This window comes from Cyprinus carpio, chromosome B16 (assembly GCF_018340385.1).
Source record: "Cyprinus carpio isolate SPL01 chromosome B16, ASM1834038v1, whole genome shotgun sequence".
NCBI classification, from domain to species: domain Eukaryota; kingdom Metazoa; phylum Chordata; class Actinopteri; order Cypriniformes; family Cyprinidae; genus Cyprinus; species Cyprinus carpio.
Window position 1 is genome coordinate 18757915 of NC_056612.1, and position 27178 is coordinate 18785092.

Consider the following 27178-nt stretch of genomic DNA (forward strand, 5'->3'; position numbering starts at 1 on the left):
TTGTAGGAGTTTGTTAAAGACTGGTTAGCCGTGAAACACATAGAAGTATAGAAAATGTGTTGACGGGTAAAGGGGAGAGACACAAGCGTTAAAGCACAGAAAGCAAAGGAGGCATCTCATCCTTCACCCTCTTCGAACCACCATAAGATTGAAATCTCTGTGCAGCGTTGCAGCACTAGAAAGATACAAGCGACCACTAAGATGGGTAATCAGTTAGAAACCAGCAGTACCATACCTGAAGAATTATGAACATAATTCTTTATCAAGCATACATATACACACACAGGTCAAAGAGGGTGAAGGATGAGATGCCTCGCAGGCTTTCTGTGCTTTAATGCTCACGTCTCTCCCCTCACTGCAAAAGCAAAGTAAAATAAAATAAAATTAATTAGATACAAAAATAACTAAATAAAATGGTTGATTCCTAACGATAGCGATTGCAACACTTCCTTCTCTTTAAGCTGATGTTGAGCTGTGAATCAGGTTAACGTCTCATCTGTAACCACTTTTGAAACAGTCTACATTCTGCAATTTCTATTCAACTCTCTCTCATTCCACGTTCCTTTCATCTGTGCACTTAAGTGCAATGTAAAAAACATAATTCTTGAGCATATCAAGAGCAGCAAATAAATACCGTTCTTGGCTACTGACAAGCCAATGTGCAGTATGTGCTTAAGGAGCAGTAAGAGGCAAAGGAGGAACACAAGCAGGTTCAATGCATTTACGATTTACTGTACAGTACATACTCTTGTTTCTACAAGGACCAAACAAGCTGAATGTACTCTCTTAATTAACACCATTTAACTCTCAGACTTCATCAAATTTCACTATTGCTGTGAAAAAGAACATTATTTTGTGTATTTGGTGTAATGAAATGTGTTTATGCGGTTTAAGGTTCAAAAAACACATTATTTTCCACATACTGTACATTATTGTTTCACCTCTATGCCCAACCTTCTGAAAAAAGGTGATTTTTACAAAGCAAATCGCTTTGAAAAGCAAGGTGTGTTTTGATTGGCCAGCTATCCAGTGCATTGTGATTGGCCGAATGCCTCAAGTGTGTGACGGAAATGTTACACCCCTTAACATATTGTGATGCCTTGTCTGGCCGGAGCGACGAGACATAAACATAAAAACCATTATAAACGTGATATAAACATGATTTGTAGTTGTGTCTTCTTTTGTAAGGCCAAACAAAGTAGTTTTGCTTTATCAACGAAACAGCGTCACACACTGCGGCATTGAGTGAGCAGAGGCCAGAGGCCTAGAGTAAGCCGCGGCCTACCGTGAGCAGAGGCCGGCCTGAGTGAGCAGAGGTGGGCGGCCTTGAGAACGGGGAGGCAGGCAGATTCTATGAAGGAGCGTACCTTGGGCTTGCCACAACCACGTGACGACCCTGGGCTGGACTCCGCTTCGTCCACGGTGAAAACCGATTCGGCGATTCACAGTGCAAAGTTGATGTATTTCCTCAGCAACCAGCATGGATCAGCTCCAGGCACGATGAAGCAGATATCGTCCTCTTTTGGAAGGCCAAACAAAGCAGTTTCGCTTTCACAGTGAAACACACAGTGTCTATACGACATGGCAGCAGCGGCAACAACAATACTAAAACAAGAATAAAAGGTACGTCTTCTTTCTTTGCGTTAACATCTGGGTGGCGTTATGCAAATCTTCCCACACAGTGACGTAGAGATGTGGGGGCGTGTTAGAACAAGCCGTCTTAGGGGGGCGTGGATGAGTATTAACTTTTATAAAGAATATCTCTTTGGATTTGAGACTTTAGTCTTTGCAATTTTACAGATCTTCATGCACCAAGATCTTGTAACATTCCATAGAGAAAGGAAAATTTGAAATCACATCATATGATGCCATCAATGGAGAAACATTAATTTCCTCTGTGTGGAGTAAACACATGGCCCTTTTTGAGCCTGACAATGTACAAAAGTAACTGAAGAAAAAACGCAACGAGACATTGAGAAGCTCAAGAGCACAGAGCCTTGGTCAGGTTTCTGAGGCTTTTGTCTGGTTGCATGGCTTTTTCTGCAAAAGAGTCTTTGTGCTAGTGAAACATCTGTAGGGTTCCGGGCATGCCACGCTTTTTGTGTGTGATGTGCAGGGATGCTGAAGACGCTTCTTGTTTGGGATCAGACGTCCAGTAGTTTCTAAGGCAACAGGGATGTCAGTGCCAATCAGGATAAGAACGAGCTCCCTTAAAGGGGTAATCATTCAGTGCCATTTGGGGAAGAGATGGCTGTGGAGTTGCAGATGTTGTACTGTAGCTGAACTGACGGCATGTTAGGGTGATATGAGAGCAGATAAACGTTACTTCAAATATGTCTTGTTTAGCTCATTTTGTGTATTTAAACACCTCCATATACACACACATATAGACGGTGTCAAAAAAAGGTGTTTTTGTATAAAGAAAACAGACCGGCTTCCAACAAACCATAATGTCTTGTGTAGAGATTACTAGGTGAATAATTATTGTTCGATATTATTTTCTTTATTATTTAAAGGGACAGTTCATCCAAACCTAAAAAAGGTCACCATTTACTTACCCTTATATTGTTCCAAACCTGTGTGACTTACTTTCTTCTGCAAAACACACAGACATACACGTTTTTTCTGTGAATTGTGGGGACTTTCCATTGACTTCTGTTTTTAAACTGAACAAATGCCATTTTCTATCCCCTAACCTTAAACCTACCCCTTATAGAAAACCAGTTTGCATTGTTACACTTTCTTTTTTTTATAATTTTTTCCCTCATGTGGACTGCAGGTCGGTCCCCACAATGTAAAAAATGTCAGGTTTTACTATCTTTATTTATTTATGTATCATAAACAAGTACACACACACACACACACACACACACACACACACACACACACACACACACACACAAAATGTGTTTCTGGGTCTATACAATTTAAGTATATGGGTTTCAATGTTATTTGGACCTGAACATGCTTGATAATATCTACTTCGCTGTTTCTTTATGCAGAAGAAATAAACGCATACAGGTTTGGAATTACATGAGTGAGTAAATTGACAAACTACCACTATCAAATATTGTTTAGCATTTATTTTCATTTAGTTTTGTATTTTGTATTTCAATATTAGCTATGCATGTCCAACTGGATTTTCCTTTAGTTTCATCAAAATTAAAAAATGTTATTCTTTAGAACATTATAAAATAACTGTGGTGTCATCAAATCCCATTTATCCACCAAACACATTATGCACAGAATTTAAACTGTTATTTGTTGATCAGATGCTAGTTTCCTGTTTAACCAAGTAAATATATCAATGCCGGAAGGAAGAATTAAATAAGAAACCATTTTTCCAGGTTTTGGATTTTAACCATTCTCTGTGCCACACTCAGTCTCTATGGTGCTCATCCTCCACCTCTTCATGCCTCCAGCTGTGATCTTGCCTATATCTTTGTCTAGCCATCAGAGCCGTGCCTCCTGCAGCTGATTAAAATCACGGCACACAGACACAAGGGCATGCATCTGACAGACATGCATCCAACGTCACCCAGACGCCCTGTCACCCGCAAAGCAGCTCAACATCCTACTATGAATATTGCCATTCAATTCTCACTTCACTTGCTTCTCATCATACCTTTAAATTTTTGACAAAAAAGCCTGAAGTAAGTTAAAGCTTGAATGGGTCATTTTGAGATGATACTTCCAAACACTTAAATTTCCCCAAAAAATGTGAACACTGTTATTGTGTGGAGCTTTTAAAACACTGCTTTCTTTAAGCGGGCTAAAAAAGAAACAATGGCTCAACGAACGATTCTCAGTTTCTCATGGTTTTGCTCAGAAACTTTCAGATGCTCAGAACTGCAATTCAAAGAACACAGATAATGCATTTGGGAAAATTAAGTGTTCTTACACTTAGTAATTTTATTACATACGATGGAATACATAAATTTGTTTATTTTTATAATTTTAATATTTTCCAATTGCAGAACCTCAATTCAAATTGTATTCAAATACAAGAATTTAAAGGTCATTCTCAATTAAAATTCTGAACCTCAATTCAATTTAAAGGCCATTCAACATGTAAAGATCAGAAATGACCACCTAAAACATAAGGATAAGAAATATTTAGAACTCAGAATTTTGTGATTTCTTAATAAAATTTAAAGTCAAGTCACCTCTCGTAAAATATCACACAGGTTTTCAAAATCAGACTTGTGTGTGCAGAGTATGCTCTTGCTAAAACTACCAGTCTATACAATCATGCCTTTAAGAGACGCTGAGGCTAATAAAATTGGGGTTTTCCTCTTCCTCTTGATTCTGCACTCTTCTCAAAACATTCTAACATGTCCTGCCACTCAAGACCAAAAAAGACTGAAGACGTTTTTATTAAATAGCACTGAATGGTTTTGGAAAAATGAGCCATGTCAGAATAGCAGGCCAAATGTTCCTCTCTCCTGACATCTCCTTTGAGATGAGGGGATAGTTTGTTGTTCGTGTGTGTTACTGAAAGTGGATGTGACAGCTCTCTGAGGTTGAACCTGATAGTCTGTGTTCCTGGAGCAGGTAAAACCAGAGGGCCAACACAGGTAGAGCACACGCACAGCTGGTCACAACATCCACGTGAAGGACAAGGACATGAAGGATTTAACATGGCTTGGCTATGCACACACACACACAATAAATCTACAACACACCTTTTCTGGATGTCTTGTACTACTCCATTAACCACGGCTCATTGTGTTGCAGTGGTAGTGGTCAATAACCCACAGTCCTTTGTCCTTCAAGGTCACTGACCTCTTCCTCCCTATTCACACCAATAGAGATGTCCAGACCTAGTTTGGTGCTCACACAAGTGTTTACTATGGTCCAGGTAATCATTTTTGCATCACACATTTGATAATTTAAAAACAAACCCACCTGTTTAGCTTGACTTATAAGAATGTAACAAAAATATGTGAGATGAACTGACTGCCAACACTGATCTCTGTTCACTTGTGGGTGGCCTTCAATAGAGGTCCCAGCTCAAATGCAAAAATATACAAAGGGCTTAATTAGTGAAAGATATACTTCAGATGTGGTATTAAATTGTAGGCATCAGGGTTTCATGTCAATTGTCACTTGCCCATTGAGAACAATACTGCATAGTGAACCATGCATGGCACAGCTCCATGCAGAACCTCTCAGTTTAAACATTACAATAATCTCTCAAACATGGCACTGCATTGCTGTCCGATATGCAAATACATGAAGAGTTCAGATGCAAAAGCCTCTAAGTTCGTCTGATGGTTTTCTTTAAAATCAGCATTTCTTTCTGGCTACTATGTATAGGTTTCTATGTAAGTACTGGTACTTCTGAATGGGCTGAGGCTGGGATTTAGCACATTTGAAGTGGAAGTTCTTGAAGAACATATACTATGTGTGGAGAGCATTCACTCAGTATCATCATCTCATTTTTGACCAAGATGGCTTTTAGAGGCTTTTGTATTGGAACTCTTCACATGTTCTTTTGAATCAGATCTTTTCTATGAATGGACTGGACAGATTCTTAAATACAAATCAGACTGAACCTGTTTAAATGATATGCAACTCACTGGCTGGCTGAACCAAAGATTTCAAACAGGTTATCAAATAAAGAAAAGCAGTAATGTTATTCAAGTAAATTTACTGGAAATATATTTTGCTTTGGCTTGATTGTATGGCAGTTCTATAATGTCACAAAATATGTCAAATTAACTTTCAAAGAATCCTGAAGAAATGTATCACTATTTTCACAAAGGTATTAAGCAGCACAAGAGTATTCAACACTGATAAGAAATGTTTCTTGAACCTACATTAACATATTAGAATGTTACATTTACAGTAGTATTTCACAACGTTATTCATTTTACTGTACTTTTGATCAAATAAATGCAGCCTTGGTATGCATAAGAGACTTTAAAAATAAAAATAAAATAATAATAATAATAATAATCTGACCAACATCAAACTATTGAACGGTAGTGTACATATCGTTTTAACTAAAATCAAATTAAACCCAGTAAAATGTTTCCCCAGTTGAGAGGTGAATTTTTGTGTAGTGCTGGGTAGTAACTGATTACATGTAATCTGGATTATGTAATCAGATACCAAAAATTATTTACTCGTAATTAGATTATATTAAATTTATAATGCTCATGATCAGATTACTTATTTATGGATTACATGATTACATGTTACTCACACAATGGCAGCATTACTGTATAATATATATTTTCAAGTTATATATCTTTTAAAGTTTCATTTTAAAAAATCCTACTGTATGTCATTCCACATTTAGCTTTGAAAATTGTGTGTAATGTCTTTGCTGTTTTCATGTATATTATTCATATTTGGGATTCTCAAACTTTTTTTCAGCCAAACCCTTTTGACAAATTATTTAGTTGAAAAATCCATGAGGATGTTAATATTTCAATAATTTAAGTATACGTTTGCATGTTAATTTCTTTGATATTGTTTAATGTAACAGACATGCAGCTAAACAAATTACATATATACATATTTTTAGGGTTCAAGTGCTTTGTTTTTATTTTACATTACATGGGAAACCCTGGTTCAATGTAATTTTTAAAGCATTTCCTGATTTATTTTATTTTAGTGTGCTAGATTTAAGCAGCAAAGGCTCATTGGAAATAGTGCCTCTACCTACATTTCTGCAAAACTCAAAAAAAAAAAAAAAAAAACTCAAAAAAAAAAAACATACTTATACATACAAATCGCTGCAGTTTCCAATTGGAATGAACACTAGAGGCAGTAAAACTCCCACAACGTTTATTCCTTTTTACACAAAGTGTGATTTGCAGGTCCACAGTTTCGCTTAATAAAGCCAAATTTTTACATAATTACTTTAGGAATATGATGTTATGAATTCAAAACAATTTTAACATGCTGTGAGTTTTGAAAATGTATGGATTTGAAGGATAGCGTCACATATCCAGCTTCATATGCATAAGTTTTCTAATTCTGTGGGTTTGCTTGGTAGCTCGGGTTTGGTGTAGGGAATAATTCCAACATTAACTTTTAGTGACACTCCTTTGATATTTGAATTATGAACTACCGCAATACCTACCTGAATCAACATAAACACGGCAATATGTGCCTATACCAGTGTAACAAAAACGGGCCAGGGTCACATACTGAACCCACATTTTAGCACCACTCACTGGATGTTTCTCTTTGTAACTGCCGCGAAAGGTATGTAATAATGGTGCTGCAGAAATGTACTTAGAGGCACATATTTTTAAAACAAGTTAGATAAAAAAAGAAATCAAAAAGTAGTCCAACTAAATTACATGAAATGAGGAACGATACTAACTACAATTTTAATCATGTAATCTGTAACACTACAATTTGTAAGTAATCTAATCAGCACTGTTTGAGAGTGCAACAACCTTAACCAAGAAACTTACTAAATTACACTAAACACACTTATAAATGAACAATTAATATGGGAGGGGGGGTATTAAACCTATGAACACATTCCTACATACAGCTTCATTAAAATTTGAACACATAAAGGGATGTGTACAAGAACATCTGAATCATTTTATTTTAAATAGATTAATAAAAAGAAATATAATGTACGAAAAACTGATTCACGGAGATGTGACTTCCCACCATAACCACACCACCACAATGTTCTTCAGATGAAGACCCACAGTACCTGCAGGTGAGGGCGCAGTTCACACCAGCTGTGTTCTGTTGATATCCTCTCCTCCGCTCTCGGGCCTCCACAAACAAACACATGCTAATCACAGCTCCCTCTCACAGACCCAGCTCTCACATTCAGCTGCAAATGAGGTCAGGCTTTGGCCTCTTCCCCCTGAACCCCTGTTTGATGTGGGCCACAATGAGAGGGTCTTCTCCACCACAAACATGGAACCCTAGCAGGTATTGTGTGGCACACTGCATATAGATATCACAGTGAAGAGAAACTGTTACAAAAGATGGGATTTCAGATGCTTAGGTTGATGATGGTTCCACTACACAAAATATAAGTGTATGGTCAAAATGTATTCACTTTCATGTTGTTCCGGATCTGTACGACTGACTTTCTTCTGTGGAAAACAAAAGATTGTCCGAACAATGAAAGTCGAAGGGGTCTAATGTTGTTTGGACTGGAATGTTCTTCAAAATATTTTATATTGTGTTCCACAGAAAAGTTGTGGAAGTTGACATAAACGTGAGTAAAAGAAAATAGAATTTTTATTTCTGAGAAAACTGTTTCTGTAAGAAATATAGTTAAATACCAGAAAGCCTGATTTCAAAGGTGATATTCCAAAGAACTGAAACATTTATACTTACTAACAAAATAACCACTTTTCATTGACAAAGGTTGGCCTCAATTTAATCAGCTAATTGCAAATGACAGTGTGGTTTTCACAAACATACCTCACACACACACATGACACACCAGTCTCTTGGTGATCCTACAGAACCCTTTCTGAGTGTAAAATTCATAAGATGTGCACCAAATTTAAAAACCTGTTCCTTATCACCTGCTTCTAGAAGAGCAAGTTTTAGGTCTGCCCATGTTCCTCACATTGATGGACTGAGCCAAAGGCATAGCGACCAGAGTGATTAATGGAAATTTGTTTACTTGTGGCCATGCTTTCTGTCCGAGTACTGCTAAAGCTGGGCTTAATGTGTCCCATTGATTTCCTCATTATCTTCAGCCTAGTAAACAAGCAGTCAAACCAGGCTGCTAATGTACCAGCAATTACAACACCCACTTTCCATTTAACTATGGCTACTGTTAGCTTAGGAAACTGAATGCTGATAAACATTCAGTACGAAATGCACCTATAAATGCAGATTCACATTTTGACAGTATGATATACATGACAAGAACTTCCTGTACATTATTTGCACCAGTAGTCCTCATGGAGTAACCTAGTGCGAAGGGTCTTGCTTGGGACACCATGATAATAAAACGGCACTAGAATGACTAGCAACTTACCACTTTTTCTAAGATCTTAAAAAATTATTCTACGAAATGAGACTACTAGAAATGCACTAATATATCAGTATAGGCTGGAATATTAATATTGGTAAATTCCTACATTTTAAAATAAATTTCTCCCAAATGAGTTAATGTCATTTCCTTGCCATGATTTTATGTATTGTAATCACTTAATGTTTGTAATGTCATTCATTTTAAGTTTAAATGCTCTAAAAATGCTTGGCCTCTTAAACATTCTCCTGGCGACATTATTTAAAAAATGTAATATTTTGAAGGTTCTCAGACAAAAAAGCATTATGAATCTAAAAATGAGAGGTCGAAAAAAGAAAAGCGAGAAATAAAGAGAGGTAGACAGTGAGAGACAGAGAGGTCTATTGGAGTGCAGTGGGCTATGAGACAGGTCCATTCACACAGATCTAAGCTGACCGTCAGGCTGTGCTTGAGCGCACTCACCCGGGCAGCAGCACACAGGCCACAAACACAAAGTTAACCAGTCAACTCCATTAAAGTGCAGGGGGGCGTGCCTGGACCTGCCACTCCAAAGAAAGCGGCCAGGCTGACAGAGAATATTAATTACCTTTAAATGAAGTGGAAGTCTCTTTATTGGACGTCTGGTGCTGGGTTTGTTATTGCTGGTTTGAAAAGGCCAATGGCCCTTTGGTCTCGCCGCCTTTGAAATCCCGTGGACACTGGTCAGTGGGTCGAATTAGCAGACAGCATAGTTTCACACTTTTTTGAAAAGCCTCATTTTCCTTGAATTTAGTTTTTAAGTTATCGAGAAGCTTTTGACTTCATATTGGATCAAAACACTCTGACAACACTGTGCAAGAGCTTTTCAACCAATTATACAATAAATGTATCTCAATGTAACCTTCCTTTACTGGGCACAAGAAACTCATACATCCTTTGCGTCTTTAGCGTCCATGGCCTGAAGAGCATAGATCACAATGACGCCAGTAGGCGCCTCACTGCCTATCATTACAAACACACACATTTAATTCCTCCCAGCCTCCTCATGTGAGGAGAGCAAACAAAGCCCCAGAGTCTGATCTTGAGATGAAGACGACGCCTGGGCTTCAGTGTCTGTGAATGAGATTACATATTAATCCTAGCAAGGGGGAAAAGAACATGCTACAGGTAGCCTTTTAAGCTCCTTTTGTAAGAGGGCTTTTTTACACCTCTTTTCTGAACACTGAATAGACTCTTTTCCTCTCCCTTTCTCTCTGTCTCATTCTATTGAAGAAATTGTTCCCTAAATACATGCTATTAGAATATCTGTATAGGTGAGTAATAAGTTATTAGTTGCAATTACTGGTCATCTATTAGTGGAGAATAATAGGCTGATTAGCCGCAAAGCCTTTTAACTTCAGAGGAAGTAATTTAAAGATGGATGTCCTTTCACAAAAAGAAGAAAAGAGCTGCTCTATGAATGATACACCCGTCTATTGCACAATAGTGGAGAAAAAAACCCATCATAATAGCGTAACCACGATACCACAGAAAACTAATACAATCAATAGTAAGAATATCTCCATAATTTTCAGGAAATATGTTGCGGTGTGTGAGCCAAAAGCTGTGTAGAGCCCTTCACATGGCCAGGAATCAAGTCAACAGAATATGCAACCAGCTGTATACAAAATGTACAGAACTGAACCAAGACGTTGCTAAGTTTCTTCTTTTATTTCCAGCTTTGGTATTATATTATATTGTATTGTATTGCCAAAAACCCTGGTATTTTTAGATGCAATAACTAATTAACAAAAGCACAAAGTTGAAGCCAGGCATCTTTCAGAGAAAAACGACAAAAACCTTCCTCACATTGTTTCAAGACTTTTCTTTGTGCTTCAAGGACATCTATTCACCTAGACCACAATCATTTCAAGCATTGAGACCAAACATTTCAGCTTACTTTAATTTTTTCATCCATAAACAAAAGGAAAGACTTTAATTAAGATGCTTTTCTTCATGCTTTTTCCATTAAATTAAAAAAGAAAATGGTGCAACAATGTGCCGAAAATGTTTTCCAAACAAATATGAATGTGCTTCATTGTTCTTGCATACTTTACAACTGAAAACACTCGTGAGTAGGAGTTGTGACTTTATATGATGACGCTTATTGGCAGGCTTACAAGAATGAAAGTGGTGGAAAACAGGTTTAAAACTTGTTCTTGGCTGCATTCATTTAAAGATTTTTGTTTTTTTATGATATATGGTTACTATTATGATTTGAATCTCGATTGTGAAGAGGGTAGAGAAAACAAGATAGTTACACTTTGGCAAAGCAGGCCAGGCAGAAAAAAATCTGTCAAAAATCTTTTTTATAGTCTCCCAAAAAATAAATAAATAAATAAATAAAAAACACACACAGGTGTTTTGAATGGGATTAAAATCTGATTTTCTCCAAGGTGTCTCAGTCTGAATGATCAAATCTAATTCCACGTTTTAATTATACTTTGCGCATAGAGTTATGTCATGTTGGGATGAGAAGAAACATACAGAATGTGTTTATATTTGGACACTCTGAAATCAACTGTGAAATAGCTACTGCTAAAGTCTAATGCATAATACATACTCAGATTTACACTTATAATGACATGGACATGCTAGCAAAAACATGCATATATAAATCTGGAAATAACTAGCAGTTTGAACAAAATTCGGTCAAAAATGTAAAAATGCATAGAAAATAGTGCTGAGCAACGATTAATCTATTTACATGTATATTTATATTCATTTAATTTATATAACATATAAATATATAATATATAGACATAACATTTTTCTTAAATATACACATGCGTGTGTGTATTTATACTGTATATACATAATAAATATACACAGTACACACACATATTATGTACACAAAAACCTTTATTTTGGACACGAATAATCGTTGCCCAGCACTAGTATAAAATTATTTAAAATATATATATTTAAAATATATATATTATTTTTCATTTTCATTGAAAATTTCAAGTGTTAGTAATATTGTTGTATGTTTTATGTATGTTAGTTTTTGTTATTTTAGTACAATTTTATTATAGTTAAATAAATGAGAAATGTTGATAGCTATAAATATAAGTAGCTTTTTATTTCAATTAACCATGTTTTATGGTTTTAGTTAACTACAATAACCCTGGCCTAAAGAAAACCTTACATCACAGAAAAATACTTTATAAATTCTATCGACAGAGCATATGTACCACTGAAAGCTGGGGATTTACCACAATGCAACATTTATAGATACGGAGCCTCATGAATAAAGGTCTCTTTGGACACATGAAGACACACTGACATGTTCTCAAATCTCATTTTATCTTTTTAAACCCATTTACTTTAAATTTTTCCTCTCTCTTCAGCTTTTGTTTATCTTTAAGTGTAGCAGAGGAAACAGCTGAATGTGACACAAGGCTAATGATTACATGTGTCTTGGGGTAATCTGACAGCGAGCTCTGCTGGCCTTTTATTGTGAGAAGGTCTGCAGATGACAGGGCCGCCTGCTGCACCAGCTCCGAAATGGACCACCACAAACAGGCACACTGTGCATACTAAATACAGTATACTACACTAGCCTGTATACAGAATATAATAATGAGATATTTTATAGTACCTGAATAACTCTGCACTATTATTGTCAAATTTACATGACCTTAAAGCCTATGGATGTCAGCCACAGTTTTATCACGTGCTATCAGTCGGTCACTTTACCAATTTCCTCTGCGAGTCACTCTGCCAATGCACTCAACGGCCAAGTACCATCGGCCAGTCCATTCACACGCATGCAACCGTCTGCCGGAGGACTCGCAATTCCCCCTGATGGTCCAGTTTTGATCTCACGGCCGGTAATTGCTGCAGAAAGTGAGCCACTCCAGATGAATGGAAGAAGAACATCGGTGTCCGTGATATCAGATGCACCACGTTCAGGTAATAGCCTCTTTTCTCCAGACCCTGTTGGCCTCTTGTACAGAAGGGGGGATGAAAGTGCTGAGGGAAGGAAGGAAGAGGAAGGGGGGTCAATAGGCTCTGCTCCGAGACTGGCAAACCATAATTACCTGTAATGAGACTTTTGTTTTGAAGTATCATGGAGATATTCTTGAAGTCACCCTGGCTGATTGGACGAAGTGGCACCACACGGGTCTCTAGGACCCTTTTTGATTATGATTTGCTTTCGGCGTAATTACTATTGAAGTCTCACTTTCCACTCTTTCTTTGGCTCCTTCCATAAAGTGCTCCTCTTGAGCTTCCCGACAAAACTCTCCACGCTCGAGAAAACAGCTGCAACACTTTGATATTTCTTAAACCGCCATTTCGCTTAATGCGTTACCCTTACAACGGTCCTGAATTGAGGGTGAGATGAGTGAAAGATCAAGATCTGACTATTTCATCTTTGAGATCCGCTTCATAGGAACTTGCCATAACCAGTTGAACTGCGCTCTGGGTGGCCAACGTCTTGAGGTATCTTACAAAAGAAAGGTAGCAAAATGGCATCCCATGGAATTCCATTATTCCCCGTTAAGAGATGCAGTCCAGTCATGGCTGTGTCACATCACAAATACCACAGATGAAGTTCTTGATGCAGATTCACATTTGTAAATGTAAAGAATTGTGATGGTTTATGCTGACTGCATTAATTTAATTAATGTTAACTTAAAAGCCTTCAGCGCTCTGCCATTTAAAGTTCTACATTGTAACTAGAGAGCCTGATTAAAAGGAAACCAATTTAATGTTAGCCACGATAAAGTGAATCTCAATGATGCCTGAGTTCTTGCAGTGCCGTTCACTATAAAGCAGACTTTTATATGCAAGTAATTGGTTGTGTTATCTTTTTAGTAGCAAAACTACATAAAATCCTGTAACAAAAAAGCATTTATTCAGAAGGGTCTATTTTGTAGGATTAGAGATCTGGTCCTTCAATAGCAGCCTTGCTACATTCAACAGCGTTGGACACATTCAAGATTTTTCCATGCACGGTTTAAAGGTCAACGCAAATTTTACAACCTTTCCAAAAAAAAAAAAAAAAAAACTGTTAATAGTTCCTGGTTAGGCAGTAAACAAAAATGATAGTACGGACATATTATCCATCAAAAATAGATAATTTATAGATAAAATAATTGGGATTATATATTAATATAAAAAATAGGGTTAGGTATCATTAGCAATGAACAATACTTTTACAGAATTTACTAATTTTGACTAATGTTAATTTATATATACACTAAGGTCTTTGAATAAAGTCCGTAATGCTCACCAAGGCTGCATTTATTTGATCAAAAATAAAAGTAAAAACAGCATGCTGTAAAATATTTTTACAATTCAAAATAACTGGTTTCTATTTAAAAATATTTTCAAATGCAATTTATTCCGGTGATGACAAAGCTGAATTTTCAGCAGCCATTACTCCAGTCTTCAGTATCTGATGATCCTTCAGAAATTATTCTAATATGCTGATTTTGGTGCTTTTATTTTTAGCAACATTAAACATTTGTGGAAACCGATACTTTTTTTTTTTTAGGATTCTTTGAAAATTCAAAAGAACTGAGAAAAAAAGTTTTAAAATTTGTTTTGTAAAGAAATTGATGAAAAGAGCTTCTTACTGAACCTAAACGTTTGATGTTTACACTATTGTGCAAGGCTCATTCATTATTAATGTTAAAGGATTAGTTCACTTCAAAAATAAAAATTTACTGAATTTACTCACCCCATGTCATCCAAGAGCTTCATGTCTTTCTTCACTCCAAAAAAAATTCATGTTTGAGGAAATCATTCCAGGATTTTTCTTCATATAGTGGATTTCAGTGGGACCAAATGGGTTGAGGGTCCAAACTGCAGTTTCAACACAGGTTCAAAGGGCTCTACACAATCACTTATCTAGTGAAACAATCTGTCATTTTATAAAAAAAAAAAAAAAAAAAAAAAAAAATTATACATTTTAGCCACAAATGCTCTTCTTGTACTAGCACAACCTCACGCATTACACAGTCACATTGGAAAGGTCACGTATAACATTATCGGAAGTATCGATCCAGTATTTACAAAGCAAACGTGCAAAGAAAGTCAATGTGCCCTTTAAAAAAAAAAAAAAAAAGGTAAAACAATGATGTTGGACGATTTTGAACCCTTCCTTTTTGAACTGGAGTACAAAGATAAAGAACAAACCACGCCTGACCTATCCAACGTGATTATGTAATGCCTGAAGTCGCGGACGTGCATCGCAGAGCTAGAGCAAAAGGAGTATTTGTGGTCAAAAAGTAGAAAATGACAAATTGTTTCACTAGATAAGACAGTTATTCCTCAGCTGGGATCATGTAGAGCCCTTTGAAGCTGCACTGAAACTGCAGTTTGGACCCTCAAACCGTTGGGACTTCCTGAAGTCCACTATATGGAGAAAAATCCTGGAACCTTTTCCTAAAAAAAAATTAATATCTTTTTTTACTGAAGAAAGACATGAACATCTTGGATGACGTGGGGGTGAATAAACTATCAGGATTTTTTTTCTTTCTTCTGGAAGTGAACTAATTCTTTAATTCTTTAATATTGAACAATAAATAAATGGAGCAAAACTATTATTCATTGCTGATTCATGATACTTAATACATTGCATGAAGTGAAATTATTAGAACCTACTGCTTATTGTAAAGTATTTTTATTTATTTTTCTTATAGCATTTGCCAGTGTTTTAAAAAATGATCCACCTGAGGCTGCATGTTAATGTGAATTCATCACATTTAAGACAGTTACAGATAATAAATCCACTTACAACATACCATAACTGTGGTACAATCAGTGTAATGTATAGTATAGCCTGGAGCATTTTATTGCTTTAAAAAAAATAAGAGGACTGGATTGGCTCATTTCAATGGCTATATACTGTATAAGAACACTGAAGTAAATGTTCATGGCTACACTATCAAAGCAACAAAATGTTTCAAACATGCCTCCACATGCGCAAACACAGTTACAGGCACGAGCACACACTCTCCCTCCCATGAGACCTTGAATTCCATAAAGGGACTCAAACAAAAAATTAAGATATATTCTGATAATGGACAAGCAGCATCATGCATACAGTATACCTGATAAAAGACAGGAAAAAAAATATGGAGGGATACAGAGAATGCAATTGCCTCACGATGGTTGAAACCCACTGAGAAACACTTGAACAACTGCAAAGGATGAAAAGCTGGCCTAATTTTTGTCAAAATGCAGGAGTCTGATGGGCATTACAGTGGTTAATGAAAAGATGAATAATTTGTAAATGAAGCCTGATTTCCTAGGCAGAAGCAGGGTCTGTTTGGTCAGGTCTCAGGTGGGCTCTAGAATGAAGGGCTTTATGTCTCTACAGGAGAAGGGTCCTCAAACTCCAGTCAATATCCTGCCATATAAAATTAGGGATAACATGTTAAATAAAAATTAACGTGTTAGCCCTAAAATACTATAAATATTAATCATATTTGTTTAAATGAACATACTTTAATTATATTATAAACAATTAATTATTTTGTTGCCTTTACAATATCACACCTAATTTATAGCCTGTAAGGAAATAATATAAGTTTTTAATCAAAGTTTTTATGCATAAAAACATTTTAAAAAGTAATGCTTTTATTTAGCAAAATGCATTAAATTGATCAAAAGCGACAGTACAGAAATGTACAATATTACAAAAGATTTCTATTTCAAATAAATGCTGTTCTTTTGCACTTAATATTCATTCAGGAGAGGGTTCCTCAAACTCCAGCCACTCCTCCTGCAATATAAAATCATTTAAACCAGACAAGATATGAGAATTAATATATGACCACAGAGAGGCAGGTAGGCAGCAATGCAGCATTTTGAACTTAAAAACACACACAGCCTACTCAAAGGCAAGCTGCAACAAGACTCGTCCCCCTTGTGTTTTGTAGATGATGTTGGTGGAAAGTTACGGTGAAAAGGCCTTCAAGTAAGAGTGTATATGCGTGTGTGTGCGCAACATGTGGGCTGGTTCCCAGTCCCCACTCAGCAGCGGGGTTCATTAGCATTCCTTTGTGCGTACATAAAGGGGCACGGAGAGCCACCTATTCTACGGCTGGACTTTACCAGCTGCCATCCAGGGCTAGTCCTCATTAAGGCCCTGCTGTTCCTCTGAGAACACCACCACATGTTCCACACGTGCCCGCTCTCACCCACGACTGAACCAAAAGAGAATTTCACACACCAAACGCTCAATCGTGCTCATACACAGGCTCGAACACTCCACCAGAAAAGCCTCTATTGTGACGGCCTATCGTCGCCACATCTCCATATAAACACAAGGTGATCCTGCTTCGCAGGAGCTCTGCGCTCACCAGTACACACCATGAGAAACTCTACACACCGCAGCTAGGGTTCAAAACCCTGCTTCAGATGGCTCTATTCAGCACGCAGCCATCGGAGTAATTGCTGTTGGCGGATAATTGTGGAGCGGATAAAGCTGGAGCACATGCATGTTGAATTTGATTGCATGAGGTATGCAGACAAGATTTTTAAAGGATAAATGTATTCTAAGCTCGGGGACACCAGCATACAGAACCTTTCATCTCTTCAGTCCAATGCACTTCTAGTTAAATCCTCATCGCTCGTGCTTATTGAAATACATGTGTTTGGACGCATGAATGCTTAAATGATTGAAAAATAAGTTGCCTTCATGTGACCTTTGCTCATTCTCGAAAAACATACTGAGAAATAGGAGACAAAACATTTATTCTCATGCTGTATGCATGACCGCTTGCACAAATCGGTCTTTCGTGAATATTAAAGGAATACTACAGTAAAAGCAGTTGAAAAAGAGTCTTGTCTAAGCAAATTGAAATACACCACGGTGTAAAAAGTTACAAAAACAAGAGATCTACAGGCAAACCAATGCATTTTAGCCCCTGACCTTGAATCAAATTGACAACCTTCCGCACAGATGACTTTCTGAAAGTTCTAGAAAAGCCAAAATCATGGCCTTGTTGATAAATGGACTCGGTGTTTAACTGTTTGCCTGCTATTATACGCTGGAACTTTGTTCTAAATACCTCAGAGAGTCAACAGGAGATTAATTTAACTGTACTGGCATAAAAGAGGTATGAAAGTCAAGAGCATCTCACTTACAATTGATGTTTTAATTAATTATTAAACATAATTTTTATAATGTCCAGCATGAAAAATAGACATTGAGATTTGATGTTGTGATACCTGTTGTGGTACTTAAATTATTAGTTTTGTGCATGCAGTAGGCACCTAATTTTTTGAGTGAAAAAAAGAGCATTATTTATGAATAATTTTCACAATATTTATGAAAATTTGCACTGTTTATCACACTAGTGTACGTAAATGTTTAATCAGGGAGTTTGCTTTTAAATGCTTTTATTTTGTACAAAATGGCACAAAGTCACACTTGTGGTGTTCCCGGTCAAAAATGTCCAGCCATTCAAAGTGAATGAGAAAGAATGAAAGTAGTAAGAAACTATTAGTGTTCAGGAGCATGTTGATCATGTTCACGTTCACATATGTACATATGTTCTTGCAAACATAAAGGCCTTGGACCTGTTCATGTGTGGATGCATGCATACTAACGCTAACACACACACACACACGTGTATACAAACTATTGGGAGTATTACAAGCTTTCTATTTCATCCTACCCTGAACTACATCTGATATCACTCATCAGTCTGATAGTATAACTCTCATTCTCTTTCTCTCTTTCTCACTCAGCCACAGACACAGACACACAAACTGGCTTCACCCTGCTTCAAAAGAATCTTTCTCTCATCACATCTTTTAGATATTTTTCTTACAAAAACAGGAGGCCTTTATTCACACCTCGGAGCCATGTGAGGCATGTGTTATTATGGATGCACATGCTTTTTTTGACGACTTGTGGACGTTCAACTGTAACACCCACTGACTGCAATGATAGAGCTTGGAGGAGCCAGGACAACTTTTAATATAACTCTGACTGGATTCGTCTGAAAGAAGAAAGTCATATACACCTAGGATGCTTCGAGGGTGAATAAAACACAACCTAATTTTTATTTTTGGGTGAACTAACCCTTTAATGTGTTCTTTCTCGTATGTCACAATGTTTAGATTTGACAGGGAACAGCAAAAGTGTTACTTTGTGCCCCTTTTCAGAATATAAAAGCATTTCAAAATAAAGGTCCTGTTTTTTTGTGATCTTTCCCATTCACTCTGAAAGGCCAGTCATTTTTGGCCCGGGAACACCACAAGCGTGACTTTGTGCCCTTTTGTACAAAATAAAAGCCTTTCAAAACAAAGTCCCTGATTAAACATTAAAGTACACTAGTGTGATAAACAGTGCAAATTTTCTCCACATTTTATTTAATATTGTGAAAATTATTCATACATAATGCTTTTTTCACTCAAAAAATAAGGTGCCTACTCTCGGATAAACGAGGCTCATGATTAATCAGATGCAAATATAAATACAAAACCAGTCCTAAATGAAAATAGAAGTTGACAAAAAGATTGAATCCAATATTTGGTGATAATATAGCATAATGAGTGATTTATAAGCAATTTTTTTGAGGCCGGGTCATTGACTGAAAAAATTAATTGCCTGCGTTAACGTGCTAATTTTGACACCACCAATTATAACATTTATTTGGAATAGTACAGTATTAATATTGCAAAATTTGATATCCCATTGCCCATAACATAAAGCGAGGAAATAATTATTAGCTTTTCGTCACTATCCCTACCCTAATTCTTAAATTTAAATTAACCTGTCTAAATTTGAATGAAAAGACCCATAGAGCACGATCGTACCACCCACCTGCGGTGGGATACAAGCATCGACTGGCAGACAAAAAGTGATCCACTGAGTGCCAACTCAAACCGCTTCACTCTCAAGTGCCATTGATTGACAGCATGTTAGGGACACCCATTTAGAACATGTTAGTGTGGCCACGAGAGACGGCGAATTAGAATGAGCGAGGATGAACCAGTGGAATAAGAGGAAAATTAGGGAAGATTATAGCTGAACCACACCCATTGATAAAAGGTGGGTTGGCCCCCGCAATCCCCTGCAAGTAGGCAATGATTAGAACATGAGGAGATTGAGGCCTGTGTTTTAATCTGGCCAGGGAGGAAAAAGCCCTATCATTCTCTGTATTCTCAACATGTGAATGACCAGCCTATTAGCCGGATGCTTTTAGGTTGGGCTCACATAGCGAGGAGCTGGCTTTGTCAGCTGCAGTCTCCTTTGTGCGACAGGCCCTTGCAACCATGCAATGGGATCCACGCAGTTGAAAATGACATTTTCCTGTGCAAACCTTTCAATAGTTCTCATACGTTTTTCTTTGTAAACATTATTTAGCAAGGATGCATTAAACTGATCAAAAGCAACAGTAAAGAAATGTACAATATTACAAAAGATTTTGATTTCAAATAGCCTCAATGCTGTACTTTTGCACTTAATATTCATTAAATAATCCTGAAATAAAATGTATCACCATTTCCACAATCATCAATATTTATAACATAACTTTTTTGTGCATCAAATCAGCATATTAAAATGATTTCTGAAGGATCGTGTGCCATGGAATACTGGAATTATGGCTGGTGAAAAGTCAGCCAATTTGTAAATGAAAATCTGGGAAACCAGCATATACAGAACCCTTCATCTCTTCAATCCAATGCACTTCTAGTTACCTCATTGCTCCTGCTTATTAAAATACATGTTTATGTATCGTAAAATTGTAACGTGTTAGATTACTCTGTTACTAAAAAAGCAATTAAATTACAATAATGCGCTACGAAGTAATGTATTACTGCTCAACACTGCTGGACACAAGAATGCTTTAATGATTAAAAAATCAGTTGCATTCATGTGACATTTACTCGAAAAAACATATGGAGAAATAGAAGGTAAAAAAAAAAAATGAATTCTCATCCTGTATGCATGACCGCTTGCACTATTTGGCCTTGTGTGAATACTAAAGGAATACTACAGTTAAAGCAGGTGGGGGAAAAATAAAAACCCCAAACCACAGTGTAAAGTAAAAAAAAAAACAACAACAGATCTATGGGCAAAGCAAAGCATTTTAGCCCCGGACTTTGAATCAAATTGACAACTTTCCGCACAGATGATTTTCGGAAAGTTCTAGAAGAGCCAAAATCATGGCCTTGTTGATAAATGGACAAATGTTTGCCTGCTATTATACACTGGATATTTTTTCTAAATACCTCAAAGTGTCAAAAGGAGATTCATTTAACTGTACTGGCATAAAATAGGTATGAAAGGTATGTTTAGGGGAAGTTGTGGCCTAATGGTTAGAGAGTTTGACTCCTAACCCTCAGGTTGTGGGTTTGAGTCTCGGGCCGGCAATACCACGACTGAGGTGCCCTTGAGCAAGGTACCGAACCCCCAACTGCTCCCCGGGCGCCGCAGCATAAATGGCTGCCCACTGCTCTCAGTGTGTGTTCACGGTGTGTGTGTGTTCACTGCTGTGTGTGTGCACTTTGGATGGGTTAAAGGCAGAGCACAAATTCTGAGTATGGGTCACCATACTTGGCTGTGTCACATCACTTTAACTTTTTAAAAACAGGCAAGAGCAACTCCTACAGCTCTTCTATAGATTCTGTATGTGTCCTTAAAGGGATACTCCACCCCAAAATGAAAATTTTGTCATTAATCACTTACCTCCATGTCATTCCAAACTTGTAACATCTTCGTTTGTCTTCAGAACACAATTTAAGATATTTTGGATGAAAACCGGGAGGCTTGTGACTGTCCTAAGACTGCCAAGTAAAATACACTATCAATGTCCAGAAGAGTATGAAAAGCATAGTCAGAATAGTCCATCTTCCATCAGAGGTTCAAACGTAACGTTATGAAGCGACAAGAATACTTTTTGTACACAAAGAAAACAAAAATAACGACTTTTTTCAACAATTTGTCTCCTCTGTGTCTCTCCGCATCACTGTAATGCCATTTTGGAGAATAGGAGCTGAACGCAGGCAGCGTACTCTCTTCTGTGTCAGCCACGCCAAATGTTGTTCAGCATCAGAAAAAGGACACAATATTAATGTGCGCATACGCAGTAAACCCTGGTAGGAAAATCTGATGGGTAGGATAAAATCTCTGTTGATGATGCTTCTAACGTCCGTTTTGGAGAACCAGAAAACAAATATTTCAATCGATCGCTCGGGCATGGCACCGAAATGAGGCACCGAAATCTGCGTTGTGATTTGTTTCTAGTACATAATGGTTACATAGGTTACTGGTGCCATATTGGTACCAGGTATCTCACACAAAAATATTACATTTTATTTTAAACAACGAATCATTACATTTAAGATGTACATTACATGCAAAAACTGACTGTGTTTAATGGGTACATTTTTGTACCCTTTAAGCACACCCCTGTTCCCATTAAGCTCACATTATGTTTTGTAAAAAATTCTTGTTTATTTTAAACAACCTTTTTAAAGAATAATTGAAAAAAAATATTTGAAGGTACAATCACAAAAAAAAAAAAAAAAAAAAAAAAAAAAACAAAATCAAGCAACAAGGCTTTCAATTTGACCAGTTATATATTCATAGTGAAGTTTCATTTAAGCACATTGCAACATTTCATTCCTGGTGATGAACAATGAAACTAGCCTCATTATAAAGCTTGTTATTTAATGGATGCCAACTTACATATAGTCTCTTAAGGCTGGAATACACTACATGATTTTTGCCCAGATTTTCCACCGATTTACAGTCTGGAGAAGTTGACACGAGTTGCCAAAGGTCAGAGCCAGTCTGTAGATTTGAGTCGACTGATTCCATAGAAAATCGCGTAGTGTATGATAGTCACAGACTTTGATTATTTAGATTCAAACTATGAAACCATCCAGTTGGAGGAGATCAAGCATGTTTGATATTTACAGCAGATTTTAAAACGCATTGTTTTCATTTGTCATGCATCTCTTAGCAACAATGCACACATTTCTGTGCGAGTTTGTTGTGATCGGAAGGATTTTAAAGTCTAGTAGTGTATCATCCTCAGTCGTGTGTACGATGCCTGGTGTTTTAAAACTCTGTTCAAATTTCAAAAGCCATGCAGTGCATCCCAGCCTTTAGTTGCTTTTTTCTTGGACAGATATGACAGGTTTCTGATGGCTCCTCCTTTGTACAGACGACATGCCTCTTTAATATTTGGGCATAAACTACAGTTACGTTTAAATTTTGTAATCTTAAAGCTGTTAAAATAAGTTATAAATCATTTTATAAAGATCAACTTAAAGTGACAACCATCGGTTTATATTTAAAGTCTGTTTATGAAGTATTTACATAGACGTTTAATATGGAAGATCTTAAAGACAGCACACTGAGCTTAACTGGAGCAGCAACATTTTTTTTATTATATAATATGAAATCTTTAAAAAAATGACAGCAGTGCAAAACCAAAGTCAGCAATGAACTGTCAATTTATAATATTATGGATATAAAAGAACAAGCCAGTAATGCCTGTGAAGTAATATATTAGAGTAGCGCACAATTTTATACAGCTAGTCAGCTAACTGTGTTCTGTAGCATCTGCGCTATGTTACTAAAACTATCTTTTGGATCCAACTAATTATTTCCCCATCTGAGTTACAGGTTATAATATGCAAAAGGCTAAACATAAATATCTTAATTTTACAGTAATTAGTGAAATTTACCCAAATCAAATGCTTTAACAAAAAAAAAAAAAAAAAATTAAGGAGCTCCTCTTTTGGTGGAAGTTTTCAGACAGCTTTCAAAATGTCCCCCAGACAGTGAACACATGGACAACCATATCTCGGTGTGCAATGGTCTGATTGACTTGAAATTACAGGAGGTACATAGTAAAAAACACATCAATTGGTTAAGACATCGAGTAGGATAATTTTTTTTTTTTTTTTATAATCAGAGTTAAAAAAAATGGAACTGTGCTTAATGAGTATGTGAGCTTAATAGGTACGTTTACCCTAGTTACTGAATCAAAGAAGAACCTTTTACATTGACAGTTCTGAAATATTGACAGTTCAAGGGGAAAAAATACTTACAGTAGCAAATGAAGAGTGTGGAAAAACATTGTTTTCCTTTTTCATAAAAATATTAGCATATTTTGAAGAGTGCTTCTTGCACGCTAGGACCACTTCTCTGGTGAACAAACACTTGACAGAACATCTTTATTATGTAGAGGTCTAATAAGATCATTATTTAAAATCAGACGTGGTACTGCGCTGCATTCCGAACAAGAGTTCAGTTCAATGTCAAGTAATCTTAGAGACCGCAAGTCATTAATTAATTAGCAATATTTTTCTTTATCTCCAATTAGTGAATGCAAATACTTGTTTTCTGAATTCGCTCCTCTATGGTCATAGTGCTCTTTCAAACTGATTAACCACTGAAATTTTAAATATTTCCCGAGGACAAGCCGTCACATGCAAAAGTGGTTACAGTGAGAGAAGTATTCTTGATTCATAATAGCAGACTTCTTTAAAATGCCCAGTTATTACAAACTCTTATTTGAGTGTTACTCAGTTTCAAGGACATTATAAATGAGCCACCGAAAAGGGCTGGTGAAACAAGGCAGGGAGTGACCTGTGCTGTTAGTCTGCATCAAGGCCAAAACCTTGAGAGAGAAGAAATGAGAAAAGCAGCATTCAGATTGTTTAGATTTTTTCTCTCGCACGCTGGTTCTTGCTCTCTTTATATTACACACAATGAATACACAAACAAAAAAACAAAACAAAAAACACCATTCGCTGTAAATCTAAAGAGTATTCATATGATAGCAGCTACCCTATGACTGAAAAGTATTATTTTATATATATATATATATATATATATATATATATATATATATATATATATATATATATATATATATATATATATATATATGTATACACACACACATTCCTTTTAGATAAAATTTAAGTTACTGACGGCTTCAGAGAATCATAAACAATCGATCAGAAACGTCAACAAGCTATATAGGCCTGGATATAAACATTCTCTACAGAGAAAATCAATGAGATTTTTTTTTTTTACCAGACTGTTGCACACTAAAAAACACAAATGTGACCAATCATCAAAGACAGCAACTTCTATACCATTGGAAAATCTTCTCACAACTGACACAACGTTATATTACAAATGAATGCAATAAAGGCACAAACTAATCTATTAAAACAATCACAGAACATGAAAATCCAACATGAACAATATTTAAGTACTGTACAGAGTTACTACTAAAAATGAAACTATAGAAAATGTAGGAGAGTCCTTTCAGAAATAGAATAGAGTTGTCACTTCGGTTCATAACAGAACTGTGTGTGAAAGTAAACGCTCTTGGTACTCTAAAACAGGATTGGCAACTGTGTGACTGAATTGAAGGTCCAAAACATGTGACGGGTCCTGTCTGTTCTAAAAATCATGTCAGTGCCGAATTTTTGGTGAAAAAAAAAAAGACATTTTCTGTCTGTGAAAAAAAAAGACCACCCCCACCATATTATTTTCCTGCAACTACTAGAGCTTGTAGTAATTACTTTAATGATGTCCCTGCATCTCAGCCGCCGTGCCACGAGCAATAGAAGGCTGACCACAAAATAAAAGTTCAATGAAGGCACGTGGGAGACACAATCATCTCATTAAATGACGCAGAGACAGAAAGTACAGAAGGAGAGAAAGTGGTGTTTTTTCCCCTCACACATATAATGCAAAAAACCTATTAGAGAGGTAATATTTTCTAGGACTCCATGTGTGCCAGGAAATAGAGAATGTCGAATACTTGCAAAGCAGTAAATTACTTGCAGACATTTTAAAATGTGCCAGTAGTAGGTTTACTTAAGTGATAATGATCTAATTCTGTGTTCTCAATGCCAGATTTATGAGGATGTATCCCATTACGGCCGTCCATAGCAATGAATGCGACAGCTCCAAAAATCGCAACAGACACGGTCAGTGGAGAATTGCGCGGGGGCATTGATATCCACAGCTGTTCTGTTTCATATCAGCTAGCAGGGACAGAGATCCAGGGCTCACCCTCGCTGGCTAACCCTTAACTCCACAAAAAAAATATGTAATTTGATTTCAATCGGTCCTGAAAGGTAGATGGCAGGCCTTGTTGCAACAACAATGACATCCACACGCTTCACCAGGTTTTCACGTCAAGGGGCACTGCTGCACTTTTATTATTTATATGTAACTTATTTTTTCAGAGCAACGGAATTGCATTTTTTTTTTTCTGTCTGGTTGGATGCGTTGAAAGGCTCCGAGGTGGAGGGGGGCGCAGGGTGTGTACAGGCACGGAAGGTTTTTTGGCCAATCTGGGAATCATTTACTTGCATTTCCCATCTGCATAATGAGCTGGGCAGCCAATGACAGTGCTGGCTGGCTGAAGACAGGGTGGCATGCCTTCAGATTTAATGGGCGTGCAGAGGAAACTTCCAATGCTTTCTGACATCTCTCACAGCAAACTAAATGTGCTCTGGGTCAGGGAGTGTCTATTATGAAAATAAGAGACGAACAAGTCAATTATACTTTGCTGACTGCATTGCCAGGGGTCCTCATTAGAATGATCAGGAAGGTCCATGCCGCTGCGCTCCTCTCCTCTGTGTAGCTCCTGATTAAGCTGTGGAGGAATGACAAGACCATGTGCTACTCTTTATCTTATGGAGTGCATCTATACGAATGTGTTCACGGAGTGGAATCAAATAGACACACAAATAAATCTCATGAGGCCGTACAGGCGCAAGACTGCACATTGTGGGGGCAGTGTATCGCAAGCTGGTGAGAAACCGTTGACATGCTCAGATTTAAAAAAAAAAAAAAAAAAAAAAAAAAAGGTACAGAACTCAGAGGTCAGGAAGCTGATAGTGTCATGGATCATGATGCATCCAGGAAACACTTTTGGCAGGGGATGTTGGGAACTGTCATGCACAGACTGGACACATGGCTTAGGGTGAGAGGGCGAGGCTATAGAATGGATCCAAATGAAAATCCTGGGGTTTGGTGGGCGGATCAGTGCACACTCCTGTTTCTAATGGTGTAGAGACTGGGATTCACTGACAATGACAGGATCTGTGGAGACAGGGTACAGGGAATCTGGCTTGTTCTCCCCAGTACTTGTATCTTGTGCAGCAGAGTGAAATTCAGGCTCTAATTAATTCATCTGAGCATGTACAAAAACATCTGTAAAA

The 27178-nt window shown here is 37.0% G+C and overlaps 1 long non-coding RNA gene across 1 annotated transcript in view; it reads right to left on the reverse strand.

The window, feature by feature from the left end:
* The window catches only part of LOC122140005, a 47572-nt gene that overhangs the window by 7360 nt on the left and 13034 nt on the right, over nucleotides 1–27178 (reverse strand). The gene's annotated exons all lie outside the window — the stretch shown is intronic.